This window comes from Oncorhynchus mykiss, chromosome 26 (assembly GCF_057628025.1).
Source record: "Oncorhynchus mykiss isolate SJ-2025 chromosome 26, ASM5762802v1, whole genome shotgun sequence".
Lineage (NCBI taxonomy): Eukaryota > Metazoa > Chordata > Actinopteri > Salmoniformes > Salmonidae > Oncorhynchus > Oncorhynchus mykiss.
Window position 1 is genome coordinate 45687115 of NC_143047.1, and position 24647 is coordinate 45711761.

Sequence of the window (24647 nt, forward strand, 5' to 3'; positions counted from 1 at the left end):
GGATCATCTGTCTTTATCTGTCCAATGAGATGATACCATATGTGTGGATCATCTGTCTTTATCTGTCCAATGAGATGATACCATATGTGTGGATCATCTGCCTTTATCTGTCCAATGAGATGATACCATATGTGTGGATCATCTGCCTTTATCTGTCCAATGAGATGATACCATATGTGTGGATCATCATGGGGGTTCGTTCTGTCTTTATCTGTCCAATGAGATGATACCATATGTGTGGATCATCTGCCTTTATCTGTCCAATGAGATGATACCATATGTGTGGATCATCTGCCTTTATCTGTCCGATGAGATGATACCATATGTGTGGATCATCTGCCTTTATCTGTCCAATGAGATGATACCATATGTGTGGATCATCTGCCTTTATCTGTCCAATGAGATGTTACCATATGTGTGGATCATCTGCCTTTATCTGTCCGATGAGATGATACCATATGTGTGGATCATCTGCCTTTATCTGTCCAATGAGATGATACCATATGTGTGGATCATCTGCCTTTATCTGTCCAATGAGATGATACCATATGTGTGGATCATCTGCCTTTATCTGTCCGATGAGATGATACCATATGTGTGGATCATCTGCCTTTATCTGTCCAATGAGATGATACCATATGTGTGGATCATCTGCCTTTATCTGTCCAATGAGATGATACCATATGTGTGGATCATCTGCCTTTATCTGTCCAATGAGATGATACCATATGTGTGGATCATCTGCCTTTATCTGTCCAATGAGATGATACCATATGTGTGGATCATCTGCCTTTATCTGTCCGATGAGATGATACCATATGTGTGGATCATCTGCCTTTATCTGTCCAATGAGATGATACCATATGTGTGGATCATCTGCCTTTATCTGTCCAATGAGATGATACCATATGTGTGGATCATCTGCCTTTATCTGTCCAATGAGATGATACCATATGTGTGGATCATCTGTCTTTATCTGTCCAATGAGATGATACCATATGTGTGGATCATCTGTCTTTATCTGTCCAATGAGATGATACCATATGTGTGGATTTTTTATTTAACTAGGCAAGTCAGTTCAGAACAAATACTTATTGACAATGACGGCCTAGGAACAGTCGGTTAACTGCCTTGTTCAGGGGAACAGTGGGTTAACTGCCTTGTTCAGGGGAGCAGTGGGTTAACTGCCTTGTTCAGGGAACAGTGGGTTAACTGCCTTGTTCAGGGAACAGTGGGTTAACTGCCTTGTTCAGGGAACAGTGGGTTAACTGCCTTGTTCAGGGGAGCAGTGGGTTAACTGCCTTGTTCAGGGGAACAGTGGGTTAACTGCCTTGTTCAGGGGAACAGTGGGTTAACTGCCTTGTTCAGGGGAGCAGTGGGTTAACTGCCTTGTTCAGGGGAACAGTGGGTTAACTGCCTTGTTCAGGGGAACAGTGGGTTAACTGCCTTGTTCAGGGGAACAGTGGGTTAACTGCCTTGTTCAGGGGAGCAGTGGGCTAACTGCCTTGTTCAGGGAACAGTGGGTTAACTGCCTTGTTCAGGGAACAGTGGGTTAACTGCCTTGTTCAGGGAACAGTGGGTTAACTGCCTTGTTCAGGGGAGCAGTGGGTTAACTGCCTTGTTCAGGGGAACAGTGTGTTAACTGCCTTGTTCAGGGGAACAGTGGGTTAACTGCCTTGTTCAGGGGAACAGTGGGTTAACTGCCTTGTTCAGGGGAACAGTGGGTTAACTGCCTTGTTCAGGGGAACAGTGGGTTAACTGCCTTGTTCAGGGGAACAGTGGGTTAACTGCCTTGTTCAGGGGAACAGTGGGTTAACTGCCTTGTTCAGGGGAGCAGTGGGTTAACTGCCTTGTTCAGGGGAGCAGTGGGTTAACTGCCTTGTTCAGGGGAACAGTGGGTTAACTGCCTTGTTCAGGGGAGCAGTGGGTTAACTGCCTTGTTCAGGGGAACAGTGGGTTAACTGCCTTGTTCAGGGGAGCAGTGGGTTAACTGCCTTGTTCAGGGGAGCAGTGGGTTAACTGCCTTGTTCAGGGGAGCAGTGGGTTAACTGCCTTGTTCAGGGGAGCAGTGGGTTAACTGCCTTGTTCAGGGGAGCAGTGGGTTAACTGCCTTGTTCAGGGGAGCAGTGGGTTAACTGCCTTGTTCAGGGGAGCAGTGGGTTAACTGCCTTGTTCAGGGGAACAGTGGGTTAACTGCCTTGTTCAGGGGAACAGTGGGTTAACTGCCTTGTTCAGGGGCAGAACGACAGATTTTTACCATGTCAGCTCTGGGGATTCGATCTTGCAACCTTTCACTAGTCCAAAGCTCTAATCACTAGGCTACCTGCCGATCAAGGGGGCTCTGCCTTTATCTGTCCAATGAGATGGTCGGAATAGACTCTGCGCCACGGGGTATTGTTGCTATTAGTAGCTGCAGCTTTGGGGCCACAGCTTAATGGTTTCATGACAGTATAGCCCCTACCGACAGCATCAACCTACTTCCAACCTGCAATAAAACCCATCTATAAAGTCAAACGTCTCTTCACCTCATCATCCGCGTCGATTTATTATACCTCAATGTAGGTCGACGTGCAATGCTATACGAAAGAAATACAATTTCAGTCTGTAGGCCTACCCAATCAATGCATCTGATGTTTGTTCTATACAGACATGATAATTACGCTCGAGCGTCACGGGGATTTAGGGGTTAAAGAAGGGCATTGCGCGCAGGCTCGCTAAAATGGTGGGAGACTGCAGAGGATTCCCTCGCTCTGTTCCGAGCCGTTACACTAACATGCTTGTTGCTGACGCTGAGCCTTTCTAAAAGTTAACAGCTGGTTACGTAACGCCCGGCACTAGAGCTAGGATCTCCACTCTTCTCGGTCCCGTCCGCGCTCCGCTCCGCGTCGTGTTGATCACTCTTGGCTTTGTTATTATCAGTCCAAAGTCCAACAGACAGAGACAGCTCACACACAACAGGACAAGGAGACCGACCACTCCGTTGCACCAACTTTTATTCCCCCCCTACAAACTTTACGCCAAACCGTAAGTAATTATACCAGGCAAACTTTGCGCATTGGTATTACACAATATGATTTGTAGTTTTTTTTGCAAATGGTTAGCCTACGTTTTTCCTTGGATAGAAGCGCAATTGTTTTTGGGGGTGACACGCTTGACATTTTGATGAGCCCTTTGGAAGAGAAAAGTGGAATGGGAGTGTATGTAGAATGATGAATTTAAACAGAATTCGGGGGGGATATAAACGTTGGAAAGGTTAAAGCAATGGTCCTGTGTTTTCATCAGTTACTGCTGATGTGGCGTGCGTATGTGGAACTGTTGGTTGAACACCAGGACTCCAGCACTAACGTCTGTAATTGAGACCAGTCGTATCCCAGGCATTGGAACTTTCTAACACTAACGTCTGTAATTGAGACCAGTCGTATCCCAGGCATTGGAACTTTCTAACACTGACGTCTGTAATTGAGACCAGTCGTATCCCAGGCATTGGAACTTTCTAACACTAACGTCTGTAATTGAGACCAGTCGTATCCCAGGCATTGGAACTTTCTAACCATAACGTCTGTAATTGAGACCAGTCGTATCCCAGGCATTGGAACTTTCTAACCATAACGTCTGTTCTCCTGATGATGTGGATACATCTGTAGTGAAGTTATATACTGAATCATTGTTGATGCATCATGATACAAAATATATACAAAATATACACACTTTGTTGTTCAACATTGCAACGTCTCTTGTAGTGTTATATATATATATATATTTGAGAGGTGTTTTTTTTTTTAAATTGTGAAATTGAATATGGAAGTCTGAAACATGCCTTTTTCCGTCTCTGACAGACTTCAGGGTTTATCTTTATTGTTATGGAAAAAAAAATAACGCATCTGTTCTGGTTTTTCTTCTTCCATTAGCTGGTCTAGAATGTTCTCCCACGTTGGTATGAGTTCCATTCCTTCCTGTTGTCTTTGATATTGTGTCTGAACGTTCAAACTAAAACGGAGGGTTGAACAGTGTGGAGTCCTTCCAGCCACTGACCTCCACACGTTCTATAGTGTAGATGATACTTCCGACACGTGGAACATGCTGCCAAGTACTTCTCCACGCAGCGTTCACCGTTTTGGGCAGGGAGCCATGTATATTATATTATCTCAAGGCTGATCTCACATCTGTTTGGTCTTATCGTTGTAATGGATAATATTACATGGACAGAGAGAGAGAGGGCTCCTGATCCTAGATCAGCGCTCCTGTTTTGAACACGGGCCCCAGAACAGAGGTTGTTTAGGAACGTGTTTCTACCAGACCAGTGATGGCTAAAGCAGAGACTGTGTGTTCAAAACCATCTCCCTGCTGGAGAGTTTTTTTTTTCCTGTGTCTCATATGGCATCCTATTCCCTACATAGTACACTACTAGTACTACCTATTCCCTACATAGTACACTACTGTTGACCAGGCCCTGTAGGGTGCTATATACAGGATAGTTTGCCATTCGGGACTCAACTTAGTAGCAGGTCAGGGGGAAGCAGAGGAGACCTTTAGGACAGCATCAGACTAGTGTGTGTGTTTACAGTAGCTGTTCTAACACACACAGATACAGACACACAGCACTCAACCTACATACTAGTAGCACTGTATGTAACTGTCAACATAACAGACTGTCGGTCTTGTTTCATATCTCCTCTCTATAACATACTATCAGTCTTGTTTCATATCTCCTCTCTATAACATACTATCAGTCTTGTTTCATATCTCCTCCTCTCTATAACAGACTATCAGTCTTGTTTCATATCTCCTCTCTATAACAGACTATCAGTCTTGTTTCATATCTCCTCTCTGTATCAGACCATCAGTCTTGTTTCATATCTCCTCCTCTCTATAACAGACTATCCGTCTTGTTTCATATCTCCTCCTCTCTATAACAGACTGTCAGTCTTGTTTCATATCTCCTCTCTATAACATACTATCAGTCTTGTTTCATATCTCCTCTCTATAACATACTATCAGTCTTGTTTCATATCTCCTCTCTATAACAGACTATCAGTCTTGTTTCATATCATATGTGTGATTGGTGGGCAGAGCTAGCTGTGTGTGTGTGTGTGAGACTGGTGGACAGAGCTAGCTGTGTGTGTGTGACTGGTTGGCAGAGCTAGCTGTGTGTGTGTGTGGGTGACTGGTGGGCAGAGCTAGCTGTGTGTGTGTGTGTGTGTGTGTGTGTGTGTGTGTGTGTGTGTGACTGGTGGGCAGAGCTAGCTGTGTGTGTGTGACTGGTGGGCAGAGCTAGCTGTGTGTGTGTGACTGGTGGGCAGAGCTAGCTGTGTGTGTGTGTGTGTGTGTGTGACTGGTTGGCAGAGCTAGCTGTGTGAGACTGGTGGGCAGAGCTAGCTGTGTGAGACTGGTGGGCAGAGCTAGCTGTGTGTGACTGGTGGACAGAGCTAGCTGTGTGTGACTGGTGGGCAGAGCTAGCTGTGTGTGACTGGTGGGCAGAGCTAGCTGTGTGTGACTGGTGGGCAGAGCTAGCTGTGTGTGACTGGTGGGCAGAGCTAGCTGTGTGTGACTGGTGGGCAGAGCTAGCTGTGTGACTGGTGGGCAGAGCTAGCTGTGTGTGACTGGTGGGCAGAGCTAGCTGTGTGTGACTGGTGGGCAGAGCTAGCTGTGTGTGACTGGTGGGCAGAGCTAGCTGTGTGTGACTGGTGGGCAGAGCTAGCTGTGTGTGTGTGTGACTGGTGGGCAGAGCTAGCTGTGTGTGTGTGTGACTAGTGGGCAGAGCTAGATGTGTGTGACTGGTGGGCAGAGCTAGATGTGTGTGTGTGAGACTGGTGGGTAGAGCTAGATGTGTGTGTGTGAGACTGGTGGGCAGAGCTAGATGTGTGTGTGTGTGAGACTGGTGGGCAGAGCTAGCTGTGTGTGTGTGAGACTGGTGGGCAGAGCTAGCTGTGTGTGTGTGAGACTGGTGGGCAGAGCTAGCTGTGTGTGTGTGAGACTGGTGGGCAGAGCTAGCTGTGTGTGATTGGTGGGCAGAGCTAGCTGTGTGTGACTGGTGGGCAGAGCTAGCTCTGTGTGACTGGTGGACAGAGCTAGCTCTGTGTGACTGGTGGACAGAGCTAGCTGTGTGTGACTGGTGGACAGAGCTAGCTGTGTGTGACTGGTGGACAGAGCTAGCTGTGTGTGACTGGTGGACAGAGCTAGCTGTGTGTGACTGGTGGACAGAGCTAGCTGTGTGTGACTGGTGGACAGAGCTAGCTGTGTGTGACTGGTGGACAGAGCTAGCTGTGTGACTGGTGGGTAGAGCTAGCTGTGTGTGTGTGTGACTGGTGGGCTGAGCTAGCTGTGTGTGACTGGTGGGCAGAGCTAGCTGTGTGTGACTGGTGGACAGAGCTAGCTGTGTGTGACTGGTGGGCAGAGCTAGCTGTGTGACTGGTGGGTAGAGCTAGCTGTGTGTGTGTGTGACTGGTGGGCAGAGCTAGCTGTGTGTGTGTGTGTGTGTGACTGGTGGGCAGAGCTAGATGTGTGTGACTGGTGGGCAGAGCTAGCTGTGTGTGTGTGAGACTTGTGGGCAGAGCTAGCTATGTGTGACTTGTGGGCAGAGCTAGCTATGTGTGACTTGTGGGCAGAGCTAGCTGTGTGTGACTTGTGGGCAGAGCTAGCTGTGTGACTGGTGGGTAGAGCTAGCTGTGTGTGTGTGTGACTGGTGGGCAGAGCTAGATGTGTGTGACTGGTGGGCAGAGCTAGCTGTGTGTGTGTGAGACTGGTGGGCAGAGCTAGCTGTGTGTGTGTGATTGGTATCACATTAGTGGGTGGGTGCTGAGTACACCGATGACATCAGTTGGCCAGTCTCCCAGTGTGGACGTGCCTTGCCCCCTCCTGCCCCCCCCCCCCCCGCAGCCCTCCTGCCCCCCCAGTGTGGACATGCCTTGCCCCCTCCTGCCCTCCTGCCCCCCCAGTGTGGACATGCCTTGCCCCCTCCTGCCTCCCAGTGTGGACATGCCTCTCTCATCGATGCCAGAGATGACTGGCTGTGAGAGACTTTCTTTCACTTTTACTTCAGAGTTGTTGATCTGATCACCTCGCTGGACTTTGTGGGGTTTTTCCCCTCTGTGTTTTAGAGATGGAAGGAAAGATGTGGCCAACATAGATGTTACTGGCCCAACCCTTAAGATCTGTTCACATACCCAGAATAAATATAAATTAATGTGTCTTTTTTTAGTTAGCTATCAAGTTAAGTTGATTGTGAATTGTGTGTTGAAGGGGATCGTTGTACTACGAGTGGGCAATTCCACGCTAACCAAATTACGCTTAGACTTTTTTAAAACTTTAAAATATATGCCAAACACAAACTTTATTTGAAAGTTTATCAAACCATACACAAGTCTCTGCACAAGGACTACGTTGAACAAGTTGTCGCTGGTAAATGTAGCAAAAACTAACTTAGTGGAAGAACTGTGCTGAGGTAGACTTTGGTAACAGAATTACAGTCAAATCTCCCTCTGGGTTTCATGATAACGTTCCCTCAAACACCCTGTTTTTAAATATCTGCTCTGAATTAAGATTCAAACATTTTCTCAAACACCCTGTTTTAAATATCTGCTCTGAATTAAGATTCAAACATTTTCTCAAACACCCTGTTTTAAATATCTGCTCTGAATTAAGATTCAAACATTTTCTCCAACACCCTGTTTTTAAATATCTGCTCTGAATTAAGATTTAAAGATGTCTGAAGATAGAACTGTCTGTCAGCTATGTCCTGGCGCCTTGAGTTAGAAAATATCTATATATTGTTTTTGGGGGTTATTGAACTACAGTACGTGAAGTGGATTTACCCCCGTTAACAGGAATTACGGAAACAAAATGACATAATTGGCCCCTGATCTGTAATTAACAGAAATGCATAATTTATGGATTTGAATGTCTATTTTTCTGCATATCTAAGCACACCTCTTGGAGCTAATCTATATCCTCCTGTCTGGTGGTTATTTTATATTAAAGAAGATAAATATGCTTCTGTGCACCTCTGCTCAAATCTGGGTGAAAGACTGAAAGGAATGTGAGTTATTCACTACATTTTAGTTAAAGCTTGCTTTTTCTCTGAAGTCTACCAAGCTTGCCAGCAGGCATCCCAGCTAAGATAGTTAGACAAGATAACTACTCTAACTTGATTGATAGCAATTTTATGAAGCTGGCTTCAGCTGAAGCTGAATCGAGGACAAATCTTAGGGGGGGGTGAGGGGGGGACGTGCCCTCTCTGTGTATAAAGGCTTCTGGGTGCTCATGGGTCCTTTCTGATGGAAAAGCTCAGAGTACAGACAGTTTAAGTGGTGTTTTAGACTCTCACGCAGTAAATCATTTCAAACAGTTTCTTATGAACGGGATTGCAGTTTGCCTGCATTCCGTGTGTGTGTGTCACACTGACGCTGTAGGTGGTGTGTCAGACTTTGTTCATAGAACCTGTAATATCTGCTGAGATGTTGTTCATGTATTCTAGGTTCCAGTCTGGGACTGAGGTTACTTGCTTTCTAGGCTTGTTAGTGGTAGACTGCATGAACTGTTAATGAATCAAGCCCACCAATCACCAGCTGCTCTACCAGTGGGGGCGGGCCCACCAATCACAGGCTGCTCTCCCAGTGGGCAGCTGTTCTACCAGTGGGGCGGGCCCACCAATCACCTGCTGTTCTACCAGTGGGGGCGGGGCGGGCGGGCCCACCCATCACCGGCTGCTCTACCAGTGGGGGCGGGGCGGGCGGGCCCACCCATCACCGGCTGCTCTACCAGTGGGGGCGGGGCGGGCGGGCCCACCCATCACCGGCTGCTCTACCAGTGGGAGCGGGGCGCGCGGGCCCACCCATCACCGGCTGCTCTACCAGTGGGGGCGCGGCGGGCGGGCCCACCCATCACCGGCTGCTCTACCAGTGGGGGCGGGGCGGGCGGGCCCACCCATCACCGGCTGCTCTACCAGTGGGGGCGGGCGGGCCCACCCATCACCGGCTGCTCTACCAGTGGGGGCGGGGCGGGCGGGCCCACCCATCACCGGCTGCTCTACCGGGGGGGGCGGGGCGGGCGGGCCCACCCATCACCGGCTGCTCTACCAGTGGGGGCGGGGCGGGCGGGCCCACCCATCACCGGCTGCTCTACCAGTGGGGGCGGGGCGGGCGGGCCGTGAGGGGGGGGGGGGGGGGGTTTGGGTTTAGGAGGGGCCAAGCGTGAGACTTCTTTCTCAGCAGGAGCCTCCCTCATTCAGACAAACACCCCTCCCCATCACCCCCCCCCCCCCCCTTTTCCCCCAGTCGGTTGTCATGGGAACGTCACAGAAGGAGTCTTTAATTAAGTTATCTGGGAGATTCAAACTAGTTCTGTTACCATCAGTGGAGTTCAGGGGTACAACCTAAACGGCACACTATTCCCTTTATAGTACACTACTTTTAACCAGAGCCCTATGGCCAGGGTGCCATTATATATTACACTACTTTTAACCAGAGCCCTATGGCCCGGGTGCCATTATATATTACACTACTTTTAACCAGAGCCCTATGGCCAGGGTGCCATTATATATTACACTACTTTTAACCAGAGCCCTATGGCCAGGGTGCCATTATATATTACACTACTTTTAACCAGAGCCCTATGGCCCGGGTGCCATTATATATTACACTACTTTTAACCAGAGCCCTATGGCCAGGGTGCCATTATATATTACACTACTTTTAACCAGAGCCCTATGGCCCGGGTGCCATTATATATTACACTACTTTTAACCAGAGCCCTATGGCCAGGGTGCCATTATATATTACACTACTTTTAACCAGAGCCCTATGGCCAGGGTGCCATTATATATTACACTACTTTTAACCAGAGCCCTATGGCCAGGGTGCCATTATATATTACACTACTTTTAACCAGAGCCCTATGGCCAGGGTGCCATTATATATTACACTACTTTTAACCAGAGCCCTATGGCCAGGGTGCCATTATATATTACACTACTTTTAACCAGAGCCCTATGGCCCGGGTGCCATTATATATTACACTACTTTTAACCAGAGCCCTATGGCCAGGGTGCCATTATATATTACACTACTTTTAACCAGAGTCCTATGGCCCGGGTGCCATTATATATTACACTACTTTTAACCAGAGCCCTATGGCCAGGGTGCCATTATATATTACACTACTTTTAACCAGAGCCCTATGGCCAGGGTGCCATTATATATTACACTACTTTTGACCAGAGCCCTATGGCCAGGGTGCCATTATATATTACACTACTTTTAACCAGAGCCCTATGGCCCGGGTGCCATTATATATTACACTACTTTTAACCAGAGCCCTATGGCCAGGGTGCTCATGACTGTTGGGGCTCACACTGCTGACAAGTCCAGGCAGCACCCCTCACTGTTGACACCTCTAACCCCCCCTCTCTCACCCCCTTTCTGATCCTCACCCTACACTCCCCTCGTTTCTCTGACCCTCCCAGCTCAGTTACCTCAACCCCCTTGTTTCTCTGGTCCTCCCAGCCCAGTTACATCAACCCCCTTGTTTCTCTGGTCCTCCCAGCTCAGTTACCTCAACCCCCTTGTTTCTCTGGTCCTCCCAGCCCAGTTACATCAACCCCCTTGTTTCTCTGGTCCTCCCAGCTCAGTTACCTCAACCCCCTTGTTTCTCTGGTCCTCCCAGCCCAGTTAAATCAACCCCCTTGTTTCTCTGGTCCTCCCAGCTCAGTTACCTCAACCCCCTTGTTTCTCTGGTCCTCCCAGCCCAGTTACATCAACCCCCTTGTTTCTCTGGTCCTCCCAGCTCAGTTACCTCAACCCCCTTGTTTCTCTGGTCCTCCCAGCCCAGTTACATCAACCCCCTTGTTTCTCTGGCCCTCCCAGCCCAGTTACATCAACCCCCTTGTTTCTCTGACCCTCCCAGCCCAGTTACCTCAACCCCCTTGTTTCTCTACTCCTCCCAACCCAGTTACCTCAACCCCCTTGTTTCTCTGGTCCTCCCAGGCCAGATACCTCAACCCCCTTGTTTCTCTGACCCTCCCAGCCCAGTTACCTCAACCCCCTTGTTTCTCTGGTCCTCCCAGGCCAGATACCTCAACCCCCTTGTTTCTCTGGTCCTCCCAGGCCAGATACCTCAACCAGGCAGGGATAGTTTAAACCCCTTTAAAAACAGCCTCTGGTCACTTGGTCATAACTAACCATTGTTCTGGTGAGAAAGGGACATCCTTTCATATCGGTCTGCTGTTGTAGTGAAGAGGCCTGTGTCCCAACTGACGCCATATTCCCTATGTAGTGCACTACTTTTGAACAGAGCCCTATGCGCCCCCGGTCCAAAGTAGCGCGGTACATAGGGAATAGGGTGTTATCTGGGGGAACGCAGTTTGAATGTACGGCTGGTCCCTCTCTCCTCCTCTCCTCTCCGTGTTGAGTTTCTCCTTTTGTTCAGGGATCAGAGTGGCTGAAAGCTGCCTTTGTTTTGGTGGCCAACTCAAAGCGGGGCCCTGTCCTGGCCTGTCTGTCTCTCTGTCTAGAGGATGGTTGCTGGAGGATGTTGGCTATGGTGTGTGTGTGTGTGTGTGTGTGTGTGTGTGTGTGTGTGTGTGTGTGTGTGTGTGTGTGTGTGTGTGTGAGAGAGAGATGTAGAAGAGGGGGGCCAGTGAGTGCACGGGTTTTGTTAAGGAGGGCAGGTGTTAAGGGACGTGCTGTGTGGGTTTGGAGAACAGTTTGTGTGTAGTCTTAACCAGAGACTGGCTAGACCAGCTGAACGCTGATGAAACTTAACCTTGCCCTGCTTGGAGAACAGGCTCGTTCAAGTGGACGACCGCTCCATTAAAACGGGGTGTGTGTGTGATTTGTCCTCTAACAGGGGAAGCCTGTATTCTAGCTTCATTATCAAGCCATTAGAATGATGTTTGATGACAGCCTGTAGGATGGGAGTGACTAATGAGACTGGTGTTAAACATGTCCACACTCAGCCTCTTTGACTCGACACATGAGAAGAAGGGTTGTCACAATCCCAGTGTGACCGTACTACCGGACCGGAGTGTGACCGTACTACCGGACCGGAGTGTGACCGTACTACCGGACCGGAGTGTGACCGTACTACCGGACCGGAGTGTGACCGTACTACCGGACCGGAGTGTGACCGTACTACCGGACCGGAGTGTGACCGTACTACCGGACCGGAGTGTGACCGTACTACCGGACCGGAGTGTGACCGTACTACCGGACCGGAGTGTGACCGTACTACCGGACCGGAGTGTGACCGTACTACCGGACCGGAGTGTGACCGTACTACCGGACCGGAGTGTGACCGTACTACCGGACCGGAGTGTTTTTCTTCCAACACTAGGAGTGTTTTTCTTCCAACACTAGGAGTGTTTTTCTTCCAACACTAGGAGTGTTTTTCTTCCAACACTAGGAGTGTCTTCCTTCCAACACTAGGAGTGTCTTCCTTCCAACACTAGGAGTGTTTTCCTTCCAACACTAGGAGTGTTTTCCTTCCAACACTAGGAGTGTTTTTCCTGAAATGAAGTCCCCTGCATGTCTTTGTTTCCTTACTTTCTTACTTCCTGGTATCAAGATACTGGAAGAGTGACAACCCTACAGCACTGATTTGTCCAATTTAAACATATTTGTTTTGCCTACTTATTTGCTACTAATAAACACAACATTTTATACAGTTGAAGTCGGAGGATTTCATACACTTACACATTTAACTCGTTTTTCAACCACTCCACAAATTTCTTGTTAACAAACTATAGTTTTGGCAAGTCGGTTAGGACATCTACTTCGTGCATGACACAAGTAATATTTCCAACAATTGTTTACAGACAGATTATTTCACTTATAATTCACTGTATCACAATTCCAGTGGCTCAGAAGTTTACATACACTAAGTTGACTGTGCCTTTAAACAGCTTGGAAAATTCCAGAAAATTACATCATGGCTTTAGAAGCTTCTGATAGGCTAATTGACACCATTTCAGTCAATTTGAGGTGTACCTGTGGATGTATTTCAAGGCCTACATTCAAACTCAGTGCCTCTTTGCTTGACATCATGGGAAAATCAAAAGAAATCAGCCAAGACCTCAGAAAACAACTGCAGACCTCCACAAGTCTGGTTCATCCTTGGGAGCAATTTTCAAATGCCTTAAGGTACCATGTTCATCTGTACAAACAATAGTATGCAAGTATAAACACAATGGGACCACGCAGCCGTCATACCGCTCAGGAAGGAGACACGTTCTGTCACCTACAGATTAACCTACTTTGGTGCAAAATAATTGCCAGAACAACAGCAAGTGAAGATGTGAAGATGCTGGGGGAAACCGGTACAAAAGTATCTATAGCCATAGTAAAACGAGTCCTATATCGACATAACCTGAAAGGTCGCTAAGCAAGGAAGAAGCCACTGCTTCATGTTGTGGGGGTGCTTTGCTGCAGGAGGGACTGGTGCACTTCACAAAATGAATGGCATCATGAGGGAGGAAAATTAAGTGGAATTATTGAAGCAACATCGCAAGACATCAGTCAGGAAGTTAAAGCTTGGTTGCAAATGGGTCTTCCAAATGGACAATGACCACAAGCATACTTCCAAAGTTGTGTCAAAATGGCTTAAGGACAACAAAGTCAAGGTATTGGAGTGGCCATCACAAAGCCCTGACCTCAATCCCATAGAAAATTAGTGGGCAGAACTGAAAAAGCGTGTGCGAGCAAGGAGGCCTACAAACCTGACTCCGTTCCTCCTGACAGAGCTGGTGTAATGGGCCAAAATTCACCCAATTTATTGTGGGAAGCTTGTAGAAGGCTACCTGAAACGTTTGACCCAATTTAAAGGCAATGCTACCAAATACTAATTGAGTTTATGTAAACTTCTGACCCACTGGGAATGTGATGAAAGAAATACATGCTGAAGTAATTCATTCTCTCTACTATTATTCTGACATTTCACATTCTTAAAATAAAGTAGTGATCCTAACTGATCTAAGACAGGGAATGTTTACTAGGATTAAATGTCAGGAATTGTGAAAAACTGGGTTTAAAATTTATTTGGCTAAGGTGTATGTAAACTTCCGACTTCAACTGTATACACACATCTAACAAATATATAGCCAAACATGACAGAGTGACTCCAGACAGAGTGACTCCAGACAGAGTGACTCCAGACAGAGTGACTCCAGACAGAGTGACTCCAGACAGAGTGACTCCAGACAGAGTGACTCCAGACAGTGTGACTCCAGACAGACAGAGTGACTCCAGACAGACAGACAGAGTGTATGTAAACGTCCGACTTCGACTGTATATAGCCATTCCAGAAACTAAATTGTCTTGTCCTGCACGGCTCTAACCAGCTCAGGGGTGTGAAAGGAGTCGGTGTCTAAGTTGTGCACGGGATCGTGTGTGTCAGAATGAACGCTAATGTCACCCTGCAGACAGAACAACTAATGTCACCCTGCAGACAGAACAGCTAATGTCACCCTGCAGACAGAACAACTAATGTCACCCTGCAGACGGAACAGCTAATGTCACCCTGCAGACGGAACAGCTAATGTCAGAAGTTATCGTATCTTTGTACATTTCACCTTTTTAACACACAAACAGAAGCACATTCTTTCATTATCTCTCTGTAGGCGCTCCAGATACAGTATCTCATAGAATGTCCTTACTTCCTCCTAGTTTTAAGTTTCTATGTTACCGGGGGGGGGGAAAGAGACTAACATTTTGAAGAGGAGTCCAGTGGCACAGCAGTAAGTATCGTGTCTTGACACACACACACATACTGTAAACAAAAGCAGATTCTTATTCCCTTAAACACACTATGTCTAAATCAGGGATGGGCAACTGTAGGCCCGCGGAGGTGAACTCAGTCGGGGTCTCAACTTACTGTTGACATTTAGAATAATAGAATACACAACGTGACATTTTAGATGATTGGTTTTGCATCAGCAGTCAGCCATTTTTTTTTTTTTTTTGGGGGGGGGGGAATTATTCTAGGGGCCATCTATCTAAACGTGTAGTGAGCATTAGTCTAAACGTGTAGTGAGCATCGGTCTAAACGTGTAGTGAGCATCGGTCTAAACGTGTAGTGAGCATTGGTCTAAACGTGTAGTGAGCATTGGTCTAAACGTGTAGTGAGCGTTGGTCTAAACGTGTAGTGAGCGTTGGTCTAAACGTGTAGTGAGCATTGGTCTAAACGTGTAGTGAGCGTTAGTCTAAACGTGTAGTGAGCGTTAGTCTAAACGTGTAGTGAGCGTTAGTCTAAACGTGTAGTGAGCGTTAGTCTAAACGTGTAGTGAGCGTTAGTCTAAACGTGTAGTGAGCGTTGGTCTAAACGTGTAGTGAGCGTTAGTCTAAACGTGTAGTGAGCGTTAGTCTAAACGTGTAGTGAGCGTTAGTCTAAACGTGTAGTGAGCGTTAGTCTAAACGTGGGTAGTGAGCGTTAGTCTAAACGTGGGTAGTGAGCGTTAGTCTAAACGTGGGTAGTGAGCGTTAGTCTAAACGTGGGTAGTGAGCGTTAGTCTAAACGTGGGTAGTGAGCGTTAGTCTAAACGTGGGTAGTGAGCGTTAGTCTAAACGTGGGTAGTGAGCGTTAGTCTAAACGTGTCGCGAGCATGGTTTAACTACCGACTGGGGTGGAGTCCATTGATCATCAGTTATCATATTTAAAAACTGCAAAACGTTTGCCTCCAGCCCGTGACAAAATTAGTAGAATTGTAGGGAATGAGCTGTAAAAACTGTTAATTATTCTCTCTCTTCCATGGCAAAATGAGTAGAATTAGGGCTGGGTGATATGATATGGCCTAAAAAAATCATATCTCAATGTTTTTGTTTTGATTTATTTTTAACTTCTGGGCAATTCACCACATCTAGGTATTTTATTTATATGTTTTCTCTAAATAAGCGTTGTACAATGAAAGGTCAAATACACTGTATTTCAAACAGACAACAATAATCTAATAGGGGCTTGGTGTGAGGGGAGGGGCTTGGTGTGAGGGGAGGGGCTTGGTGTGAGGGGAGGGGCTTGGGGTGAGGGGAGGGGTTGTGTGTAAATCATAGAGGAAGAGGCGAAGCAAGAGGTTTTACTCCAAAATCTGTCCACAGTCACCCCAATGCATTTATATGGGCTTGTTTTGGACCTAAGCTTGTCGCCTGCCTTTCTGCCTTTGGGACAGCAATTCCCATTGTTCGGGCGGAGACATGAGCATCTCGTCATTTATTTCCAGATCTCTGGTGTAAATGGGAAGATGCACAGAGAAACAAAGGAGACGAGACCAAAAAGACAACATGAGAACCAGCACCTAAACGCTCAGAAACATGAACAACACAAAACTAGATTCTTGCGATTTTACAGGCATTTGGAATATCATGAAAACAAAAAAAAAATGGATGTGGGTTTTCAGACCCACGAACCACAGCAGCCTGATGAGTTTTTAATTTTCTTGTGGCCCCCATCCCCATCAGTGTCCCATCCCTGGTCTAGAAACAGTGTAGATCTAGTCTAGAATATCCTTACTTTTCCTTTTAGTTTAGGCCCATTTTACCCTGTTTAGTCGACTGGTCGATTTGTTGGGATCGACAGGCTGTTGGTTGAGCAGTGGCAAATTTAAATAAAAAATGAGTAAGGACTTGCACCTGATTATACATATCAGTAGGGTTTAGGCCTGGTTGTAGCAACCTCGTGATGGGTGTAGGGTTTAGGCCTGGTTGTAGCAACCTCGTGATGGGTGTAGGGTTTAGGCCTGGTTGTAGCAACCTCGTGATGGGTGTAGGGTTTAGGCCTGGTTGTAGCAACCTCGTGATGGGTGTAGGGTTTAGGCCTGGTTGTAGCAACCTCATGATGGGTATAGGGTTTAGGCCTGGTTGTAGCAACCTCATGATGGGTATAGGGTTTAGGCCTGGTTGTAGCAACCTCATGATGGGTGTAGGGTTTAGGCCTGGTTGTAGCAACCTCATGATGGGTGTAGGGTTTAGGCCTGGTTGTAGCAACCTCATGATGGGTGTAGGGTTTAGGCCTGGTTGTAGCAACCTCATGATGGGTATAGGGTTTAGGCCTGGTTGTAGCAACCTCGTGATGGGTATAGGGTTTAGGCCTGGTTGTAGCAACCTCATGATGGGTATAGGGTTTAGGCCTGGTTGTAGCAACCTCATGATGGGTATAGGGTTTAGGCCTGGTTGTAGCAACCTCATGATGGGTATAGGGACAATTAGAGTATCATGTAGTAACCTAAACCCTATCAATGTTATATTGAACTGGGTGAATGGAGTACGAAGTACGAATGACAGTCATCCAATATGCTGTAATGCTCATAAAAAAAGAGTTGAATCCTCCCTCGTCATAAACGGCACCAACCGCCTCTGATGCAAACACATGTAGACAGAAAGTGGAAGCAAAGTGACCTGCAAGCTCTCACTCTGACTTCAAACTCTGATTGTTGACCCAGTGCTTTCACTCTCTCTCTCATTCTCGCTCTCTGTCTCGTTCTCGCTCTCGCTCTCTCTCTTTCACTCTCTCTCCCCTCCTCCCCTTCTCCCTCTCTCTTTCTCTCCCCCCTCCTCTCCCTCTCTCCCCCCCCTCTCTCTCCCTCTCATACACTCTTATCTCACTTTACTGAGTGTTGTATCAGCCAACCCCAATGTGTTCTCTCAGTAGTGCCTGGTACAGATAGAAACAGGGGAGGAGAAGCAGAACAACTAGTAGGGGAAAAAAGAGCAAGTTCAGAGAGAGAGAGAGAGAGAGAGAAACTGAACTGACTTGTTTGTTGACACCCTGAAGTGAAAGCAGAAGAAAAGGCCTGTGTCCCAAAAGGCACCCTATTCCCTAAACACTGTAGTGCCCTATGGGCCCTGGTCAAAAGTAGTGCACTACATAGGGAATAGGGTGCCATTTGGAAAGGCTGTCATATGATCCTAAAGCCCTCTGCTCTGGAGGCTCCTGGGATACTTTACGGTTTGGAGAAGGGAAAATAACATGATGAGGTGGAAGAAAAGAGATGAAGAGGGGTTAGTGTAGGTTAGGAGGGAGGAGGAGGAGGGGTTAGGAGGGAGGAGGAGGAGGGGTTAGGAGGGAGGAGGAGGAGGGGTTAGGAGGGAGGAGGAGGAGGGGTTAGGAGGGAGGAGGAGGAGGGGTTAGGAGGGAGGAGGGGTTAGGAGGGAGGAGGAGGAGGGGTTAGGAGAGAGGAGGAGGAGGGGTTAGGAGAGAGGAGGAGGAGGGGTTAGGAGAGGAGGAGGAGGGGTTAGGAGAGGAGGAGGAGGGGTTAGGAGAGGAGGAGGAGGGGTTAGGAGAGGAGGAGGAGGGGTTAGGAGAGGAGGAGGAGGGGTTAGGAGAGGAGGAGGAGGGGTTAGGAGAGAGGAGGAGGGGTTAGGAGAGAGGAGGAGGGGTTAGGAGAGAGGAGGGGGGGGTTAGGAGAGAGGAGGGGGGGGTTAGGAGAGAGGAGGGGGGGGTTAGGAGAGAGGAGGGGGGGGTTAGGAGAGAGGAGGAGGGGTTAGGAGAGGAGGAGGGGTTAGGAGAGAGGAGGAGGAGGGACTGTGCCTCTTCAGTGTTCATATTGTCCTGTTCATTCTGATCTAAAAGACAGAAACTGATCCTAGACTAGGCCCCCCTGTTCATATTGTCCTGTTCATTCTGATCTAAAAGACAGAAACTGATCCTAGACTAGGTCCCCCTGTTCATATTGTCCTGTTCATTCTGATCTAAAAGACAGAAACTGATCCTAGACTAGGTCCCCCTGTTCATATTGTCCTGTTCATTCTGATCTAAAAGACAGAAACTGATCCTAGACTAGGTCCCCCTGTTCATATTGTCCTGTATCATTCTGATCTAAAAGACAGAAACTGATCCTAGACTAGGTCCCCCTGTTCAAATTGTCCTGTATCATTCTGATCTAAAATACAGAAACTGATCCTAGACTAGGTCCCCCTGTTCATATTGTCCTGTCATTCTGATCTAAAAGACAGAAACTGATCCTGGACTAGGTCCCCCTGTCCGTTTTGTCCTGTATCATTCTGATCTAAAAGACAGAAACTGATCCTAGATCAGCACTCCTAACTCCGAGAACCTTTGAATGCGGGACCTGGTCTGTGATTGGTCGGCTACGGTAGTGTGTTAAACTACTGATGGGTCTTCTGTAAGATGTGTGTAGCAATGTGTTTACGGCCTCTTTGAATGACGACAGATGTCTGACACACACACACACACACACACACACACACACAAGGTCGATTTGATACGCTGTGTACAGTCTGTATGCTACTGAACTCGCTGAAAGTGTGTTTTTATTAACCAATGAGGTTGGAGACAAAACATTTTTTAAAAGAGATGACCCTTTATTCTCTCTGCTTTCACTTCGTCTTGGAGACGGAGCCCTGATCTCATCCGGATATAATGGTCTGAATCACTCACTTGTTAGTATTAGATAGTAGACTATATAGCCTCTCTACTGTGTTATATAGCCCCTCTACTGTGTTATATAGCCCCTCTACTGTGTTATATAGCCCCTCTACTGTGTTATATAGCCCCTCTACTGTGTTATATAGCCTCTCTACTGTGTTATATAGCCCCTCTACTGTGTTATATAGCCCCTCTACTGTGTTATATAGCCCCTCTACTGTGTTATATAGCCCCTCTACTGTGTTATATAGCCCCTCTACTGTGTTATATAGCCCCTCTACTGTGTTATATAGCATCTCTACTGTGTTATATAGCCTCTCTACTGTGTTATATAGCCTCTCTACTATATAATGTTACAGAACTTAACAGATGATAAATAAATCACTGCCATAATGTCATCAACAGCAGTTTTGAGGTTAGAGTCTAGGAGACTTCATTTGACCTTAGTCACTGTGCCTTTCTGGATATGAGATATGCCCGCTAAGAGAAGAGACGCGCCGCTAAGAGAAGAGACGCGCCGCTAAGAGAAGAGACGCACCGCTAAGAGAAGAGACGCACCGCTAAGAGAAGAGACGCACCGCTAAGAGAAGAGACGCACCGCTAAGAGAAGAGACGCGCCGCTAAGAGAAGAGACGCGCCGCTAAGAGAAGAGACGCGCCGCTAAGAGAAGAGACGCACCGCTAAGAGAAGAGACGCACCGCTAAGAGAAGAGACGCGCCGCTAAGAGAAGAGACGCGCCGCTAAGAGAAGAGACGCGCCGCTAAGAGAAGAGACGCGCCGCTAAGAGAAGAGACGCGCCGCTAAGAGAAGAGACGCGCCGCTAAGAGAAGAGACGCGCCGCTAAGAGAAGAGACGCGCCGCTAAGAGAAGAGACGCACCGCTAAGAGAAGAGACGCACCGCTAAGAGAAGAGACGCACCGCTAAGAGAAGAGACGCACCGCTAAGAGAAGAGACGCACCGCTAAGAGAAGAGACGCACCGCTAAGAGAAGAGACGCACCGCTAAGAGAAGAGACGCGCCGCAAAGACGAATGACCAAAAGCAGCGGAGGCCGCGGTGAGTTCACGCTCACCTGCTGGGTGGCGGTGAACGGTGGCGTTTTTAACATAGAGAATTTTTGGAAAATGTAACAATTTGCGTCCAATATTGTGGTCGGGGGACAATAGCCCGGACCCTCACTGTTTTAGGTCTTTGGTCTTCGCTCTTGAACTTTTATATAGACCTGTGATTGATGAAGGGTAATTCCACGATAACAAATTGATGCTTAGACTCAGAATTTTCAAGTATAAGCTTTAAAAATATATATATATTTGATTGCAACGTTGAACAAACCGAACAACATTTACACGAGGACTACTTTTTAACTATTTCCACTGAACATTTTTTACAAAAACACATTTACTCTTAAAGAACAGTGCAGGTTGGGTAACAGAATGACCAAGATACTAGGTCATATTTCTTCATCTTAAAGAACAGTGCAGGTTGGGTAACAGAATGACAAAAATACTAGGTCATATTTCTTCATCTTAAAGAAGGCAAAGAATTTCTGCTAAAACTAAATATAAGAACACTATTTTCTTGTCATCCAACAAATGTAAACGCCTGGAGTTTACTAAACGTTATTGGCACGGGATTTGGAACTGGTGCTTTAGTCCAATGAGATGGAAATAGAGCTCTTTGGCCAAGCGGTGGGTTTGGTTGTCGAAATGAGAATAAACCCCGAACCTACTGTAAAAAATATAGTGGTGGATCTTTGATGTTTTGGGGATATATTTCTTCCATCGGTCCTGAGGCTGTTGTTAAGGTCAACAGCATCATGAACTGTACCCAGTACCAGGACATTTCTGCCAAAAAACCTGGTTTCCTCTGCCAGGAGAATGACAGTTGGCCGCAAGTGGATCTCCCAGCAAGACAATAACCCCAAGCAACACATTTTAAATCCACATAGAAATGAATCCACACAATCAACATTTTTGCAATGGCTGTCTCAGTCTCCAGACCTTGAGACACATTTGAAAACCTGCGGTTTGAATTGAACAAGGACAAGTTCGTAAACTCAGACGAAGGAGATCAAGGTTCTGGACAGATTCTGTATGGAGGAATGGTCGAACATCTCTCCCAATGTGTTCTCCAATCTCAGAAAACATTTTAGAAAAAGTCTGTGCCCTGATCCTCACAAAGTGAGCTATTGAAATCAAGGGAAGTGAATCTATTTGACCCCTAACTTTTTGAGTATTAGTATAAAATAATACAATATAGCTCAGTATTTTACATTTATTTTATGCAGTGGTTTTTGCTCATGTTTATCAAGGGTACCAATACTTTCTGAATCCACTTTATTTCTAGTACCTTTTTTAAAGGCCCAGTGCAGTCAAAAACAAGATATTCCTGTGTTTTAAGAGGTTGGAATAACACTGAAAATTTTGAATTTGAAAAATTGTATAATAACGCCCTTTTTAATGTAAGAGCTGTTTGAAAAGGCCGCTTTACATTTCATCATTTCATCATTTCATTCATCATTTCTCCGGCATAAGTTGAACCCATGTGGAATAAACATTGAATTGACGCCCAGTGGGTTCACTTTCATTTGTCACCCAATTTTGACATGCTCCTATGAACTTTACATGTTGGTGCTCATGGGTCCTTTTACATGGAAATGCCCATAACTTAACATTGAGTCATCACTGTAGCTGGCGAGTCAGCACTGTAGCTGGCGAGTCAGCGCTGTAGCTGGCGAGTCAGCGCTGTAGCTGGCGAGTCAGCGCTGTAGCTGGCGAGTCAGCGCTGTAGCTGGCGAGTCAGCGCTGTAGCTGGCGAAGTTGCAGTGTCTGGAGAATCCCTCATTCTTCATGGAGGTTTTACAAATAGCCTCCCTTTCTCTTATGGGCCCTGGTCTAAATGTAGTGCACTATACAGGGCCCTGGTCAACTGTAGTGCACTATATAGGGCCCTGGTCTAAATGTAGTGCACTATATAGGGCCCTGGTGTAAATGTAGTGCACTATATAGGGCCCTGGTCAACAGTAGTGCACTATATAGGGCCCTGGTCAACAGTAGTGCACTATATAGGGCCCTGGTCAACAGTAGTGCGCTATATAGGGCCCTGGTCAACAGTAGTGCGCTATATAGGGCCCTGGTCAACAGTAGTGCGCTATATAGGGCCCTGGTCAACAGTAGTGCGCTATATAGGGCCCTGGTCAACAGTAGTGCGCTATATAGGGCCCTGGTCAACAGTAGTGCGCTATATAGGGCCCTGGTCAACAGTAGTGCGCTATATAGGACCCTGGTCAACAGTTGTGCGCTATATAGGACCCTGGTCAACAGTAGTGCGCTATATAGGGGATAGGGTGGCATTTAGGATGCATCCTTGGTGTGCAAGTTGGTGTCCACTTCTATATTACAGCCCTGTCATGTTTTCCACTGTGTGTGTCCCTGTGTTTTTAAACAGTGTGTTGAGACCGTTTAGCCTGGTTTAACTGTCTGACTCACAGACCACCGTAACGACTGGCCTGTCTTGTGGCTAAAGGGGCTCTTCGAACACATCGCTCACATGGCAGTAAACTGGTCTTATGTTGACTAGTCAACATAATGGAACAGCCTTGTTTCAATATATATATTCACGTTCGGGCCTCTTGGCTGTGGGACCGTTTTAAGTCCGATGTTTGACCAGTGTTAGTTCAGTCCGATGTTTGACCAGTGTCCAGCCGCTTCATGCTGTGGTAGATTGATTGTTGTGCTCGCTGTTCACTTTGCTGTGTGTTGCTGGTTGTACAGTCTGATGGAGGTTGTTGGTTGTGTTGCTGGTTGTACAGTCTGATGGAGGTTGTTGGTTGTGTGTTGCTGGTTGTACAGTCTGATGGAGGTTGTGTTGCTGGTTGTATAGTCTGATGGAGATTGTTGGGGTTGTGTGTTGCTGGTTGTACAGTCTGATGCAGGTTGTTGGTTGTGTTTTGCTGGTTGTACAGTCTGATGCAGGTTGTGTTGCTGGTTGTACAGTCTAATGGAGATGGTGTTGCTGGTTGTACAGTCTGATGCAGGTTGTGTTGCTGGTTGTACAGTCTGATGCAGGTTGTGTTGCTGGTTGTACAGTCTGATGGAGGTTGTGTTTTGCTGGTTGTACAGTCTGATGCAGGTTGTGTTGCTGGTTGCACAGTCTGATGCAGGTTGTGTTCCTGGTTGTACAGTCTGATGCAGGTTGTGTTGCTGGTTGCACAGTCTGATGCAGGTTGTGTTGCTGGTTGTACAGTCTGATGCAGGTTGTGTTGCTGGTTGCACAGTCTGATGCAGGTTGTGTTGCTGGTTGTACAGTCTGATGCAGGTTGTGTTGCTGGTTGTACAGTCTGATGGAGGTTGTGTTGCTGGTTGTACAGTCTGATGCAGGTTGTGTTGCTGGTTGTACAGTCTGATGCAGGTTGTGTTGCTGGTTGCAGTGGTGTAAAGTACTTCAGTAGTTTTGGGCGTGTCTGTACTTGACTATTTATATTTTTGCCAACTTTTATTTCGCTATATTCCTAAAGAAAATAATGTACTTCTTTACTCCAAACGTTTTCCGTGACACCCAAAGTAGTTGTTACATTTGGACAGGAGAATGGTCCAATTCACACACTTATCAACAGAACATCCCTGGTCATCGCTACTGCCTCTGATCTGGGGGACTCACTAAACAGAGAACATCCCTGGTCATCCCTACTGCCTCTGATCTGGGGGACTCACTAAACAGAGAATATCCCTGGTCATCCCTACTGCCTCTGATCTGGTGGACTCACTAAACAGAGAATATCCCTGGTCATCCCTACTGTCTCTGATCTGGAGGACTCACTAAACAGAGAACATCCCTGGTCATCCCTACTGCCTCTGATCTGGAGGACTCACTAAACAGAGAATATCCCTGGTCATCCCTACTGTCTCTGATCTGGAGGACTCACTAAACAGAGAACATCCCTGGTCATCCCTACTGTCTCTGATCTGGAGGACTCACTAAACAGAGAACATCCCTGGTCATCCCTACTAGCCTCTGATCTGGAGGACTCACTAAACAGAGAACATCCCTGGTCGTTCCTACTGCTTCTGATCTGGAGGACTCACTAAACAGAGAACATCCCTGATCATCCCTACTAGCCTCTGATCTGGAGGACTCACTAAACAGAGAACATCCCTGATCATCCCTACTGCCTCTGATCTGGAGGACTCACTAAACAGAGAACATCCCTGGTCATCCCTACTAGCCTCTGATCTGGAGGACTCACTAAACAGAGAACATCCCTGGTCGTTCCTACTGCTTCTGA

The 24647-nt window shown here is 47.0% G+C and overlaps 1 protein-coding gene across 1 annotated transcript in view; it reads left to right on the forward strand.

Moving 5' to 3' along the window:
• Window positions 1–2433: 2433 nt before the first annotated feature.
• The window catches only part of LOC110526874 (CD82 antigen), a 62997-nt gene continuing 40783 nt past the window's right edge, over window positions 2434–24647 (forward strand). Inside the window, exon 1 of the mRNA XM_036963846.2 lies at window positions 2434–3024. The gene's annotated coding sequence lies outside the window, so the exon portion shown is untranslated. The remainder of the gene's footprint in view (window positions 3025–24647) is intronic.